This window comes from Psammomys obesus, unplaced genomic scaffold, assembly GCF_907164565.1.
Source record: "Psammomys obesus unplaced genomic scaffold, mPsaObe1.curated_primary_1811, whole genome shotgun sequence".
NCBI lineage: Eukaryota > Metazoa > Chordata > Mammalia > Rodentia > Muridae > Psammomys > Psammomys obesus.
In genome coordinates, this window is record NW_026591086.1 from 27,207,220 (window position 1) to 27,223,725 (window position 16,506).

The window sequence follows — 16,506 nt, forward strand, 5'->3', positions numbered from 1 at the left end:
TTATTATTATTATTATTATTATTATTATTATTATTATTATTATTATTTTAGTCTCATATAAGCACACATCTCTTTTTCCTGACAGTATTGTAGGTATCTAATGAATGGTAGCTCCATACGTTCCCTTGGATACTCTAAAACTATTTTTTAACTTTTCTTTAGATATGCCTTTTGTGTCATCATTCACCATGTATAAATTATGGTATAATTTCATAACTTCTCAATCTCAAACAATAATCAGTGGTTCACTAGATATGTTCCACAATTAGATAAACAAAATATTATAAATTTGGGCAGAGTGCAGGGAATCTTATGAAAGAAATGGGAGATAGAAAGACCTGGAGGGTACAGGAGCTCCGCAAGGAGTTACAGAACCAAAAATCTGGGCTCAAGGGTCTTTTCTGAAAATGATACTCCAAAAAAGGACCATGCATGAAGATAACTTAGGACCCCTGCACAGAAGTAGCCCTTGGCAGCTCAGAATCTAAATCGGTGTCCTAGTAAGGAGAACAGGGGCTGTCTCTGACATGAACTCATTGGCTGGCTCTTTGATCACCTCCCCCTGAGGGGGGAGCAGCTTTACCAGTCTACAGAGGAAGACAGTGCAGCCAGTCCTGATGTGATCTGATTGACTAGGATCAGAAGAAAGGGGAGAAGGACCTATCCTATCAGTGGACTTGGGGAGGAGCATGGGAAGAGAAGCTAGAGTGAAGGTTTGATTGAGAGGGTGCAAAGGAGGGAACTACATCTGGGATACAAAGTGAATAAACTGTAATAAATAAAAAATAAAAATAAATAAAGAAAAAAAAGACTGGATGATTGGGAGCTCTAGCCTTTCTATTACAGAGCTCCTTACTGCTGGACAGAACAGTCGCTATCATCCCCTTGCAGTATAAAAAATATGTGTCAGTCTTCAACATACTTTATCAAAATCTATCTTCAATATATGTCATCCCCTTGTCCATTTATGTTAACTATTTTTTAATTAAATTTTTATTTTTTAGTATTAGTTGTAGTTTATTAACTCTGTATTCCAGGTGCATACCACTCCCTTATTCCCTCCCAAACCCTCCCTCCCTCCCTCAACAGCTCCCTGCCCCTTTCCAAGTCCACTGATAGGGGAGGACCTCCTCCTCTTCCATCTGATGCTAGTTTATCAGGTATATTTAGGAATGGCTGCAAAGTCCTCCTCTATGGCCTAGCAAGGCTGCTCCTCCGTCGTGGAATGGGGAAGGTAAAAGAGACCTCCATTCAGTTCATGTCAGAAATTATCCCTGTTCCCCTTACTAGGGAACCCACTTGGATACTGAGAATTATTGATGTTCAGTGATAGTTCAGTCTGAAAAGCAATGTTCTGTCATTGAAAAAAAAAAAAGAAGCACATGAAGTCATAGAGGTCTTAGGGTTCAATATTATGTATGAAGTTCTCCTGTTTTGTTATCTAACAAGGATGTTATTAAGATATCAAAACAAATACTGAGCCTGATGGCCAACTGGTGGGCAGAGTGAATGGAATTTTATGTAAGAAGTGGGAAATAGCAAGAGCTGAAGAGGACAGGAACTCCACAAGGAGAGCAACAGAACAAGAAAATTTGAACATAGGGAAATTCCCAAAGACTCATACTCCAACCAAGGACTATACATGGAGATAACTTAGAACCCCTGCACAGATGTAGCCCATGACAGTTTATTGTCCAAGTGGCTTACATAGTGATGGGAAGAGGGACTGCCTCTGACATAAACTGATTGGCCTGCTCATTGATCACCTCCCCCTGAGGCAGGAGCAGCCTTACCAGGCCACAGAAGAAGACAATGCAGCCATTCCTGATGTGATCTGAAAGACTAAGATCAGAAGGAAGGAGAGGAGGACCTTCCCTATCAGTAGATGTGGGGAGGAGCATTCATGAAAAAAGGGTAGTAGGGGGGGATCGGGAGGGGAGGAGGGAGGGGTTTATGGGGGGATACAAAATGAATAAAGTGTAATTAATAATAATAATTTTAAAAAAAGATATAATTGATCATAGGTATTCAAATCATCAGTCAGGAAATCCACTGACAAATTCCTACTACTAGTAAAAATAGAAATGAGGTTAGGATGATCATGATATGAAGAAGCAAAAGATTTTTTTTTTTCCTGAAGAGTAAGAATGTTAGAAAAATTTTTTGTAAGACACGATCCTGTTTATGGAAATGTGATTAGAGGAAGATGGTAAAATTTTGGAGAGAGCAGTTTGAACCTGAAAAGGAAGGTCTAAAAATATAGGATCACAAACCTTAGACTAGCTGAGGTATATGTAATAGCTCAGGATGAGAATCAGGTTTCTGAATTCACATAATTTATAATCATATTTGTATTAATTATAAAATAATATAAATTATAATTTATAATCATATTTTGACTTCAGCTGATGGTGAAGCAACCACTGTTTACTTTTTAAGTCATTATATATTATTTTATTTGTTTATTAATTACAGTTTATTCACTTTGTATCCCACATTTAGCTCTGTTTCCTCCTCCCCTCCCAAACACATCCTCCCTCCCTATTTTCCACCCATACCCCTCCCCCACTCCACTGATAGGGGAGCTCTTCCTCCCTTTTTTCTGATCCCAGTGTATCAGGTCTCATCAGAAGTGGCTGCATTGTCTTCCTCTTTGGCCTGGTAAGGCTGTACCTCCTCTGAGGGGAAGATAATCAAAGAGCAAGCCAATCAGTTCATGACAAAGACAGTCCTTTTTTCCATTAATTATGGAACCCACTTGGACACTGAAATTTCATGGGCTACATCTGTGCAGGGGTTCTAGGTTATCTCCATAAATGGTCCTTGGTGGGGGCATCAGTCTCAGAAAAGACCCCTGTGTCCAGATATTTTGGTCTGTTGCTCTCCTTGTGGAGCTCCTGTCCTCTACAGGTCTACTATTTCTCACTTCTTTCATAAGATTCCCTGCACTCTGCCCAAAGTTTAACTATAAGTCTGAGCATCTGCTTTGATACCCTGCAGGGTAGAGACTTTCAGAGGCCCTCTGTAGTAGGCTCCTATCCTATTTTCTCCCTTTTCTGATGTCTATCCTTTTTGCCTTTCTGAATGAGGATTGAGCATCTTACCCAGAGTCCTCCATTTTGATTGGCTTTTTTAGGTGTACAGATTTTAGTATGTTTATACTATATTATATGTCTAATATCCATTTATGAGTGAATACATACCCATTGTGTCTTTCTGTGTCTTGAATACTTCACTCAGGATGCTCTTTTCCAGTTCCCACCATTTGCTTGCAACTTTCATGATTTACTTGTTTTTAGTTGCTGAGTAGTATTCCATTGTGTAAATGTACCACAATTTCTGTATCTATTCCCTAACTGAGTGGTATCTGGGTTGTTTCCAGCTTCTGGTTATTATAAATAAAGCTGCAATAAAGGGGATACAGAGCTAAACAGAGAATTCTCTGTAGAGGAATATGGAATGGCAGAGAAACACTTAAAGAAATGCTCAACATCTTTAGTCATCAGGGAAATGCAAATCAAAACAACCCTGAGATTTCATCTTACATTCATCAGGATGGCTAAAATTAAAAAAAAAAAAAAAAAAAAAACACAAAAAACTTAAGTGACAACACTTGCTGGAGAGGATGTGGAGAAAGAGGAACCCTCCTCTATTGCTGGTGAGAATGTATACTTGTATAACCACTTTGGAAATCAATCTGGCACTTTCTCAGGCAGAAATATTTCTACCTAAAAATCCAGCCATACCACTCCTAGGCATTTATCCAAAAGGTGCTCAAGTATACAAGTCATTAAATTTTTAAATAGGGTTTTATTTTTACTTTTTATACTTTAGTGGTTTGCCTGCATGGTTGTCTGTGTGAGGATGTTAGACAGCCTGGACTGAGAGTTATATATAATTTTGAGCTACACTGTGAGTGCAGCAAGTTGAAGCCAGGTCCTCTGGAAGAGAGGCTAGTATTCTTAAATGCTCAGCCACTTCTCCAGTCTTCAGTGTTTTCTTTTCATTAATACTTGGGACTAACATTGTCTCTTCTTCTTCTCTCCTTTCCCCCCCTCCTCTCTCTCCCTTTTTTCTCTTTCCTTATTTCTTGAGTTCTCTTCCCATTTTTGAGTATCTCTGTGTGTCTCTCTGTCTCTGTCTGTCTGTCTCTCTTTTACTCTCTTTTGCTTGATTTCTCTCTCTCTTTCTGTGCCTACATCTGTCTTCCTCTTTTGTCTGTCATCCTCTCCTCTATGACATATGGAAATTGAACTTCAGACAATATCAAGGACCTTTAACTTCTTAGGTTTGTTGGTTCAAATTGTCTGAACTTCAGACAATATCAAGGACCTTTAACTTCTTAGGTTTCTTGGTTCAAATTGTCTTTCTAGTTATTTGATTTTTGTCCAGCAAAATATTCTGCTTGTATAATCTGAATGAGCAATTTGTCACTACAAACGTGCATACTAAGAATATAACCTCAGAATCATTACGTTAAAAAGAATAAATATGTAAGGATCTACTATTGTGAAATATACAACAAAAGTCATTATCTGCTCATTTGAATCCAAATTAAATATTCTGCTTTTAAATAGTTAAACTAAATTAACTTGAGCTTTTATTGAATTTTACTAGAAAATGTGGTGTTTGCTCACTCATGCAGTATAGTTTAACATGTACATTTTATTCAATTAGATTCCTTAGTATAAATTCTCTCACAATTCTTAAGTTCGGGTAATTTGATAAAGAGCATTTTGAAAGTAAAGGTCTGGCCATTTACAAACTGTTACATGTTACAGATGTTAGAAGTCATAATAAAATCTGAATATTAATTTTTTATTTTTTATATTGATTATAGTTTATTCACTTTGTATCTCAGCTGTAGCCCCTTCCTTCATTCCCTCACAATCCCACCCTGCCTCCATCATTTCTTCTGCCCCTTTCCAAGTCCAAGTCCCCTTCCCTCTAACCGTAGCTTACCAGGTCTCATCAGGAATATCTGCATTGTCCTCCACTGTGGCCTGGTAAGGCAGCTCCCCCAACAAGAGGAGGTGATCAAAGAGCCAGGCACTGAGTTCATATCAGAAACAGCCCCTGTTACCCTTACTAGGGTACCCACTTGGTGACCAAGCTGCCATAGGCTACATCTGAGTAGGTGTTCTAGGTTATCTCCATGCATGGTCCTTGGGTGGAATATCAGTCTCAGAAAAGACGTCTGTGACCACATTTTCTGGTTCTGTTGCTCTCCATGTGGAGCTCCTGTGTTTCCAGATCTTACTATTTCCTCCTTCTTTCCTAAGATTCCCTGCACTCTGCCCAAAGTAGTTTGGTTATGAGTCTCAGTATCTGCTTTGATACACTGCTGAGTAGAGTCTTTCAGAGGCCCTCTTGGGAGGCTACTGACCTATTTTCTGTTTTCTCCTTCTTCCATGTTCATCCGGTTTCTCTTTCTGAGTGAGGATTAATCATCTTTCCCAGGGTCCTCCTTCTTGCTTAGGTTCTTTAGGTTTACAGATTTTATCATGTTTATCCTATATTATTGGTCTAGTATCCACTTATAGTTGAGTAGTATTCCATTGTGTAAATGTACCACAATTTCTGTATCCATTTCTCTGTTGAGGGACATCTGGGTTGTTTCCAGGTTCTTGCTATTATGAATAAAGCTGCTGCGAGCAAATGTTGAGCAAATATTATGTACTTGAGCATATTTTGGATATATGCCTAGGAGTGGTAAAACTAGATCTTGAGGAAGCGCTATTTCTAATTATCTAAAAAAGCACCAGATTGATTTCCAAAGTTGTTGGTATAATTTTTTTTTTAATGTATACACCTTACCCTTGTTCATTCAAATACTGATTTCTCCTCCACCCCACCCCCAACTCTCTGGTTTTAATCCGGATATTGCATTGTGATACTCATTTCAAGCATCCTGTCTCAACTCTTATGTAAACAGGACAAAATTAAGCAACTAGACACAATTTTGAGCAGGGAGGAGCTAGAGGACAGAAAAGAGGAGAGGAGCCAGAAGGCAGGAGATGAGTGGGAGGAGAAGGAGCAAGAGAGTGAGGAGAACAGAGCTGGAGGAAAGATCTTGGAGGACGTGGAACATTAACCAGGCCTAAGATTTAACAAAAAGGCAGTATAATGTGGGAAATCTAAATGTTAGGAAACTGAGGGTTTGTAGGTTTAGGAGGGAGTAAATATTGCCCAGCATTGTGTTCTAGGTTAACTAAAATCCCAGTCTCTGTGTGGTGATTTGGATATACAGCTGTTTAAGATTAACAGCAAGCTTTACTAGAAGATAAACCAATAGTAAAAATTAATACAACCTACAACACAAAGTGGTTGTTCATGTTTATACTCCCACCAGCAATGGAGGAGGGTTCCTTTTCTCCACATCCCCCCCTCCCAGAATGCATTGTCACTTGAGTTTTTTATCTTAGCCATTCTGATAAATGTAAGGTGAAATATCAGCCTATAGACTGGGAAAGGATCTTCAGCAACCCTATATCAGACAGAAGTCTAATATCTAGAATATATAAAGAACTAAAGAAGTTAAAAAGCAACAAATTGAGTAATCCAATTAAAAAGTGGGGTACAGAGCTAAACAGAGAATTCTCTGTAAAAGAATATAGAGTGACAGAGAAACACTTATATAAATGCTCAACGTCCTTAGTCATCAGGGAAATGCAAATCAAAACAAACCTGAATATTAATTTCAAGCCATTGTTTGCATATATCCATCTTCTAACTTCAAGCTTGATTTATGCATCTGTGTTTTTACCTTCAGGATGGGGTAACAGAAAAGCCAGCATTTCCTGTGCATTAGTGTAGTAGGTGTTGATTCCAGTAGCTGTTTACAAACATGTCACTTATTTATTTATTTATCTATTTATTTATTTATTTATTTATTTGTCTATTTATTTATTTACTTACTTACTTACTTATTTATTTGTTTATTGGTTATGGATAGAAAATTTAGTCCGGTGCCGTTGATAGATCTATGTATTTCTTGTAGTTAGTCTCAGTTGTTCAATATCTTAAGATCCAAAGAAGAAACTTTACTGGGTCTTCCAAGGCTATAAATTTTTTTCTCAGGTAAGTTATTTTGAAACCTCCATTGAAGGTAAAAATCTATATTTAGTCATATTTTAATGAAAGATATATTTATTGTGGCTTTTCAAACAAAATATATATTTTGTTGAAAATAGGTATTTTTCTCATACAATATATCTTGACTTCAGTTTCCCCTCCCCCTACTCCTTCCAGTTCCTCCCTATCTTCTCTCCCATCAGGATCCACTCCGTTTCTGTCTTTCATTAGAAAAGCACTCATCTATTTAAGAGGTAAGAATATGTATGGCTAATGATGTGCTATGACATTTATCAGAATTCTACAGTCTTCATGCAGCTGTTACACAAGCAAGCTATACCTCCTGTGTCAGTCTCTTCAAGTATTTAAATCCTTTGTCTTCTCTAATTGTTTCAGCAGAAAGGACTATCAGCACATTGAAAATATGTACATAAGCATAAACTATTCTCTCACAGATGCATGTATTGTGTGTGAATAGTTACTTGAAGAAAGTCTGGAAAAATACTCAGTTTTTATATGAAAATTTATGATTTCTAGATATTAAATGAATGTACTAACAGTGTGATGAAATGTTTTTTATAAACTCAATTGTAATTAAAAATTATATGATATTAAAAAATTATATTCTTATTGAATTGTTTACATTTCATTGTGATAGTCAAGCATTGGTATTGATGGTGAATTTTATAATTGTTACATACATATATTCATGAATTTTTATTCTTATTATCAAACAGATCTCTGTGAAATTCAAATTATAGAGCTATTACATAAAACGACTCAACCAAGTCTAAGAGGTAACAAGAGAGACAACAACAACAAAACTACACACACATACTAACACAAAAAGGCTCTAGCCTATGATGACATGATTCTACTACTATGTACAAGACTTGAAGTTAAACACCATGGAAGAAAACATGTGGCAGAATAAAAATGGTGAGTTAATGGTAGAGGGGAAGCCAAAGGCTCCGCAAACAAACTACACAATTCTGTATTTCCTCCATCTCTTGTGACAGCCTTATAACTATCCTAATATTTTACCTCAGCAAACACCATGAAATTATGAATTCATCAATGGACTGATCAATTGTGCAGCTCAGAATTCTCATGATATAATTTTCATTTATTGCCCATATCCAACATTGTCTAATTTTTATCACATAGTCTTCTCAAGATAAATTACACCTTTTATATTTGACCACATTATGTATCTCAGTAAGTTTTTCATGTGTTCTACACATAAGTGGCCAAAGAAGCTTTGGCCTTATACCTTTTCCTCTAAAGTAGAAAACTTGGTGCACCTCTACTAAGGGGATATGAGAGAATTATTTTCTGGGATTGATTTAATGACTAACATGGATTTGTAGTCAGGTTATATATCATAATTAATTGCTATGCATATTTTAACTTAATTCTGTTCCTGCATCGACTTACAGTTTTAGCCATTACTGCTAAGCTTTACTAGCACACACGTTAAAATCACCTTTAATCTCTTTTGATAACTTAGGTAACACTATAAAACTTAACAGTTAATAAGTGGATAAGAACATAAATTAATTAAATGATCTAATTAACTCCATTAAGCTATGTTAAAGTAATAAAGGATGCTGCTGTTACAGTCTACAAGGGTTTACCCAGTGCACTGCTGCCACTGATGAAAAATCTGTGTTTAGCAATCAATCACTTTACTTCCCAGACTGAAATTAGTAAACAACTTAACAAATGCAAAGGTTATTAAGGTTGCTAATCTTTCACTTGAGTGAATAAAGTAGTAGATTATTTTATTACAGGTTTGATGGATCCACACTGTATTTATAGATGTAATAAAGAATGGAATGGTACAAGAACTCTAGTATGGAAATCAGAGTGTTTATAGTCTATGTTAAATTATATATTAATATGATAATTTAACGTTTACTCATTTTGAATTACTTGACCTTATTCCATTCTGAAAAAAAAAAAAAAAAAACTATGAGATTGAAAGTTAACAATTGTTTGTTGTTTTTGTGCTTGTTTCCCTGGTGTTGTGTTAACTTTCAAATGTGCCACATTGAAATAGAGCCTTTAAAATCAATAGGATGTTATTCTAGAGGTTATGTTGTTAGATGATTCATGGATATCTCACTGAAGCTACTCTCTACCTGCCTTTCTCGTTGTTCAGGGACTCTTATTAAAGTAGGTAAGTCACCATTCATTGCTCACAGCAAAAGGAAGGAGAATGAAGCTTCTTCTGGACGTGTATTTAAAAGTTTGTTAACTAATTCAAAATACAATAGTAGTTTTAAAATAAACTACTGGAGTTATCTACTGAGTAGATTATAAAACCCTCAGTTGTGGTGAATATAATTATTTTTTTATGAACAGAGTAGCTGATTTTTTTTTATTCATTCATTTCAGTGCTTTCTGTGTTGTGACTTTATTTTCAAGTCCACGACTAAACAGAATGAGGATTAATGGTCCCTAATAAGGAGAGCAGAGACTTTCTCTGGCATGAACTCAATGGTAGGCTCTGACCACCTCCTCTTGGAGGGGAGGGGAGTGCTGCCTTGCCAGTCTACAGAGGAAGACAATGCAATCAGTCCTGATGAGACCTGATAGACTAGGATCAAATAGAAGGGGCAGAGGACACCCCGCATCAGTGGACTAGGGGAGAAACACAGGAGGAGAAGAGGGAAAAAGGATGGGATTGGAAGGAGACAAAGGGGGGGCACAGCAGGATACAAATTGAATAAATTGTAGTAAATAATAATAATAATAATAATAATAAAGTCAAAAAAAGAAAAGAAAAAACAGCGATCTACAGGTATGACGGTGACCTAGCATTAGACTTTTCTGTGTCTTCTGAAAAACCTCTAACAAGATATATAGCATATACATAATCAAACCAAGTCACTCCTAAATTTTAGGAGAGTCATTATGAATCTTTATTAGGTATCTCTGCAGATGGATAATTTGGAGCTTCTATAAAGCAAATATGTGACCTCATACTCCTGTAGTTCAAAAGTCTGGAAAGGGTTAATTGAATCCTTTGCTTGAAAATGGATGTGGTAGAATCTCATCCCTTCATGACAGATTGGAAGTCTCTAGGTGATCCAGAATAATTTCTACCTATTAAATCTGTAATGCAATTATACCTATCAACCCCCTTTCTTGAGTTTTGACATAGAAAATGACATATTTATAGGTTCCAAAATTAAGATATGGATACCCTTTGTTTGAACATTCTATTTTAAGTTCAAAGAAGTATTGAGCCAAGTGGTTTAAGAAGGGAGACTTTCTCTGTCATTCGATATTCCTCTGTCGAGAATTCTCTGTTTAGCTCTGTTCCCCATTTTTTAATTGGATTAATTGGTTTGCTGCTTTTCAGCTTCTTTAGTTCTTTGTATATACTCAATATTAGTCCTCTGTCAGAAAAAGGGTTAGTGAAGATTCTTTCCCAATCTGTAGGCAGGTGTTTTGTTTTGATGACAGTGTCCATTGCTTTACAGAAGTTTTTGAGTTTCATGAGGTCCCATTTATTGATTGTTGCTCTTAGAGCCTGTGCTGTTGGTGTTCTGTTCAGGAAGTTGTCTCCTGTGCCAATGAGTTCTAGGCTCTTCCCCACTTTTTCTTCTAACAGATTTAGAGTATCTGGTTTTATGTTGAGGTCTTTGATCCACTTGGACTTTAGTTTTGTGCAGGGTGATAAATATAGATCTATTTTCATTTTTCTGCATGTAGACATCCAGTTGGACCAGCACCATTTGTTGAAGACGCTGTCTTTTTTCCATTGAATGGTTTTGGCTTCTTTGTCAAAAATCGAGTATTCATAGGTGTGTGGGTTTATTTCTGGGTCTTCTATGCGGTTCCATTGATCCTCCTTTCTGTTTTTATGCCAATACCATGCAGTTTTTATTACTATTGCTCTGTAGTACAACTTGAGATCGGGGATGGAGATACCTCCAGATGATCTGTTGTTGTACAGGATTGTTTTGGAGATTCTGGGTTTTTTGTTTCTCCATATGAAGCTGAGAATCTTTTTTTCAAGGTCTGTAAAGAGTGAGTTGGTATTTTGATGGGAATTGCATTGAATCTGTAGATTGCTTTTGGCAGGATGGCCATTTTCACAATGTTAATCCTACCAATCCATGAGCACGGGAGATCTTTCCATCTTCTGAGATCTTCTTCAATTTCTTTCTTCAGAGACTTGAAGTTTTCCTCAAACAGGTCTTTCACTTCCTTGGTTAGTGTCACCCCAAGGTACTTTATGGGGTTAGCGGCTATTGTGAAGGGTGTTGTTTCCCTAATTTCTTTCTCGGCCATTTTGTCTTTGGTATACAGGAGGGCTTCTGATTTTTTTGAGTTGATTTTGTATCCTGCCACTTTGCTGAAGGTGTTTATCAACTGGAGGAGTTCTCTGGTTGAATTCTTGGGGACGTTCATATATACTATCATATCATCTGCGAATAGTGACACTTTGACCTCTTACTTTTTGATTTGTATCCCCTTGATCTCCTTTAGTTGTCTTATTGCTCTGGCTAGGACTTCAAGTATTATGTTGAAGAGGTAGGGAGAGAGTGGGCAGCCTTGTCTTGTCCCTGATTTCAGTGGGATTGATTTAAGTTTCTCTCCATTGAGTTTGATGTTGGCTATAGGCTTGCTGTATATTGCCTTTACTATGTTTAGGTATGTGCCTTGTATTCCTGATCTCTCCAAGACTTTAAACATGAATGGGTGTTGGACTTTGTCAAATGCTTTTTCAGCAACTAAGGAGATGATCATATGGTTTTTCTCCTTCAGTTTGTTTATGTGGATTACACTTAAAGAAATGCTCATCCTCATTAGCCATCAGGGAAATGCAAATCAAAACGACCCTGAGATATCACCTTACACCCATCAGAATGGCCAAAATGAAAAACTCAAGGGACAACACATGCTGGAGAGGTTGTGGAGAAAGGGGAACCCTCCTCCACTGCTGGTGGGAATGTAAACTGGTACAACCACTCTGGAAATCTATCTGGCGCTTTCTAAGACAATTAGGAATATTGCTTCCTCAAGACCCAGCTATACCACTGCTAGGTATATACCCAAAGTTTGCTCAAGTACACAAAAGGGATATTTGCTCAACCATGTTTATAGCAGCTTTATTTGTAATAGCCAGAACCTGGAAACAACCCAGATGTCCATCAACGGAGGAATTGGTACAGAAATTGTGGTATTTTTACACAATGGAATACTACTCAGCAATCAAAAAGGAGGAAATCATGAAATTTGCAGGCAAATGGTGGGATCTAGAAAAGATCATCATGAGTGAAATATCCCAGAAGGAGAAAGACAAACACGGTATATACTCACTTATATAGACCTATAATATGTGATAAACATAATGAAATCTGTACACCTAAAAAAGATAATCAAGAGAGCAGACATGGGGTAAGATGATCAATCCTCATTTAGAAAGACAGATGGGATGTGCATTGAACATATGACAGGAGTCTACTGAGAGCATTTGAAAGACTCTAACTAGCAGTGTTTTCAAAGCAAAGACTCATGACCAAACCTTTGGCAGAGTACAGGGAATCATAAGAATGAAGGGGAGTTAGTCTGATGAGGAAAGGATAGGAGCTCCACAATGACCAAATATATCTGGGCACAGGGTCTTTTCTGAGACTGACATGCAACGAAGGACCATGTATGAATGTAACCTAGAACCCCTGCTCAGATGTAGCCTGTGGTAGCTCAGTAACCAACTGGTTTCCCATAGTGAGGGGAACAAGGACTATTTCTAACAGGAACTCAATGACTGGCTCTTTGGCCTCCCCACCCCCCAAGGGAGGAGCAGTCCTGTTAGGCCACAGAGGAGAGCTTTGCAGCCAGTCCTGAAGATACCTGATAAAACAGGATCAGATGAATGGGGAGGAGGTCCCCCCTATCAGTGGACTTGGCAAGGGGCATGGTGGAGAGGAGGGAGGGAGGGAGGGACTGGGAGGGAATGAGGGATCGGGACATGGCTGGGATACATAGTTAATAAAATGTAACTGATAAGAAAAAAAATAAAATTAAAAAAAAAAAAAAGAAGGGAGACTTTGTTCAGTGCCACTGCTATAGTCAAGAGCTCACTGGAACTGAACTCAGCTTTTCTGAAACAAAGGGAAAGAAAATTTTCTTATATTCTTTTATTATTATTATTATTATTATTATTGTAGCTTACATGTCACTTGTTTGTTGTTAGAATATGTTAACAGACGTGTATTAGAGGATATTAGTAGGGTGATTGTCAATACATTTTAGTGCTTAATTGTTCCTTAATTTTTATTGAGGTACCTTTCTGTCTTTCTACAAGGACTGGTATATTTTGAATTTTATGTCCTTTCAGAGTTTATTTCAAAGGTACAACTCCCAGATTCTTGAAAAAAAAAAAAACAAAACAAACAAACAACAACAACAACAAAAAAAGGTTGCTTGTCAGAATTGAAATAGATTTGTATTTCCAAATACAAATGATTTGTTTCTGGACATGATTTGTATTTCAAAATAAGAGGTAGAAAATATAATTTTAAGTTTGCTAAAAATGAATATCTTAAGATTCTGGAGGTCAAAACTTAGAAATTTAGACAAGAAAGCTAACTAAATTTAGTCTACTTCAGGGCATACTAGCGTTGTCTAAGTCACTAGCTTAGAGACTTAGGAGGTTTCACAGCAGTAGACACACAAAGTCAAATAGAATATGAAAAGTGCATGCTGTGAGTCAGTGAAAGTCATAGCAAAGAAGATAAATGATATTAAGTAAAATAGGCAAGCAGATAGAAGTAGGTAGAAATCTGGGTCTTTGACCCTGGAAGCTTAATTTTTTTCTTGTATTTTCACAAAGTTTTGAAACTTTACAAAAGAGATGTCTTTCTTTTTTTTTTTTTAACATATGTATTCATGATGGTACTTGATACTATAAGGATCTAAGGATAACTCTGTCTTTAAATGTGTGGGAGATAGTGTGTGTGTGTGTGTGTGTGTGTGTGTGTGTGTGTGTGTGTGTGTGTAGCTCACGATCATTAGGTTATTACAGGGAAAGGTGATAATTTTTCACCTTCAATATTTTTCTTCAATTATGTTATCCTCCATCATCCACTTTTAGATAAAAACAAAACACTTTTACTTGTGTAGTATTTTCTTTTAACTAGCCTAAAACACAAGAAAACACTAAGTATAGAAAAGAAAAATGTAGAATTCCTAACAAACCATTAATAAATGTCATTCAGTTCTTCATTGAAATGTAAATAGAATTAGATTTGCCCTTTCGCAGATGCCCTCTTAGTCTGTTGCTGATTTGCTGCCTTCTGCTTCTCTTTGAAATGTTTTCCTGCCCCAAATCTTTCCTCTCAACATACTACCCTGCATGTATTATTCAGAGCATTTATCATCTTTATTGATCTTTATTCCTTATCTCTTACCAGGATGGTTTTGTTTCACTTGCTTTCTTTAACACCACAGCTTAACAGACAAAATTTGCATCTAATCCATTTCTAAATTCTTAAGGGCAAGCAGGGTGACATGCATAAAACAGAAATATGTGTGTATGTAAATGATGTCATGGATTTATAGATATGATTTAGATTTTCCTTTCCTTCAGTCTTAGATCACTATTGTATCCTAAAAGGTCCAGTAGCCAAAGGCAAACCTAATGTATCCAAAGGCATAAAAAAAAGCAATTTACACCTCACAACAAACTTAATTTTATTTAAAAACTGTACTATATGGAACAGCAAAGTGAATTTATTTCATTCTCATATGCCATCTGAAACATAACTTTTTTTTTCTGAAAATATAATTCTGTATAGATGCCAAGGTAAATAACACTTGGCTCATGCAGACATCACAGGTCTTATTTCTCTTTTCTATTTATTACCAAAATGGTCACTCTGTTTCATTTAAGCTCTTGGTAGGGTCATTCAGCTCTTACCTGTGATGCTTTCATTTCCTGCTGTCGGAAATGAAACATCTCTCCCACCTATAACTGACAAGATGCACATTCCTGCTGGGATTGATTTCTTTCATCATGCTCTTTCTTATGCCCTTATCTTCCTTTTCCCTTCTCCTTTCAACCCAGTGATAAGGTTTCTATATGTGGTTCTTTTGCTCAGCTTCTTTTGTTTTGTCTTTCATTTATCAGTTTCCAGATTCTTAGTTGGTATATTCTACCTAATTGTCTCTCCATTTATCTGAGTTTGTAAACTTGTTGTTTTTTTTTGTTGTTGTTGTTGTTGTTGTTTTGTTTTTTTACTCAAAACAGGTTCTCCCCACATTTTAAAATGTACTCTGTTCCTTTCTGTGTTGGTATTAATATTTAATATTAGATTAGTGGTTTTATTTGTTTTTTTATATATCTTGGCAAGTTTGCTGTCGTATATATCCTTGTTCCAATACAGTCATTTTTATTTTATATTTTTACATTTATTAACTTAAGCTTTCTGTGAATATATATCATGGAATATATGAATATACTCAAAGAATATATATTTACTTATTTTTCATATTTACTTCTTTAAGCCTTCTCTGTATGTCTACATAAAACACGATTATTCTTCGGCTTAATGTGGTAACTACAGAAGCTCTCGTACTCTTATATACTTTATTCATCAACATTTTTTTTTCATTTTTGTATGAAGATTTTTAAGGTAACTTGAAAATTTTCTATTAAAAGCTATGCAAAAGGGTCATTGTTTCCTTGGCTAGCTATTCTACTTAAAATAAACAAGTAAAAGGGATTGTAAGTGTATGTTACATTATCATGCTACAATTGCAAGTAGATGCATGTTGCATTTATTACACAAGAAAATCACACGACGGATAAGTCATTCCGTGTATTGCCAGGAAAGTAAACACTACCCAGTCAGAACACGATCCAGTGTAGCTTTGCTCCTAACTAGCAATGATGCTTTCTGTGCTTACTTATAATCTACAGTGGATAACATAGTAATTCACCCAACCCCTGTTATTCTCACTGATTTCCTCATCAGCTGTACACCATGACCTGGTGCTCACTTAGAATACTAGTGTAATTCTCTAATTATGTAAATCAGTGGAGTGTTTCCTGAGAAACGTGAGTCATCACTTGAGTTTACTCAGGCAAGGAGCCAAGCGAGAGTGCAGTGTGAACTACTATGCTGGAAACACCCTGTAGTTACAGGAAGCCCGCTGAACTGTGAATTCCTACTTAAAGAACAAAATAGTCAATTTTAATAAAAGCTCAAAAGTTACAAAACCCTCAGTTTGGATCATTGAAAGCTACCTCATACTAACTTTATTGTGTTTTATAATATACTACTCATATATCTAAAAATTAATAAAAACTGCTGCCAAAATATGGATAGACATTAAGTGTTAAAACATTCCAGTGTTTTTGATGTTTTAATATAAGGAAATCATTCATGCATAACCCTAGAGCTCAAAAAA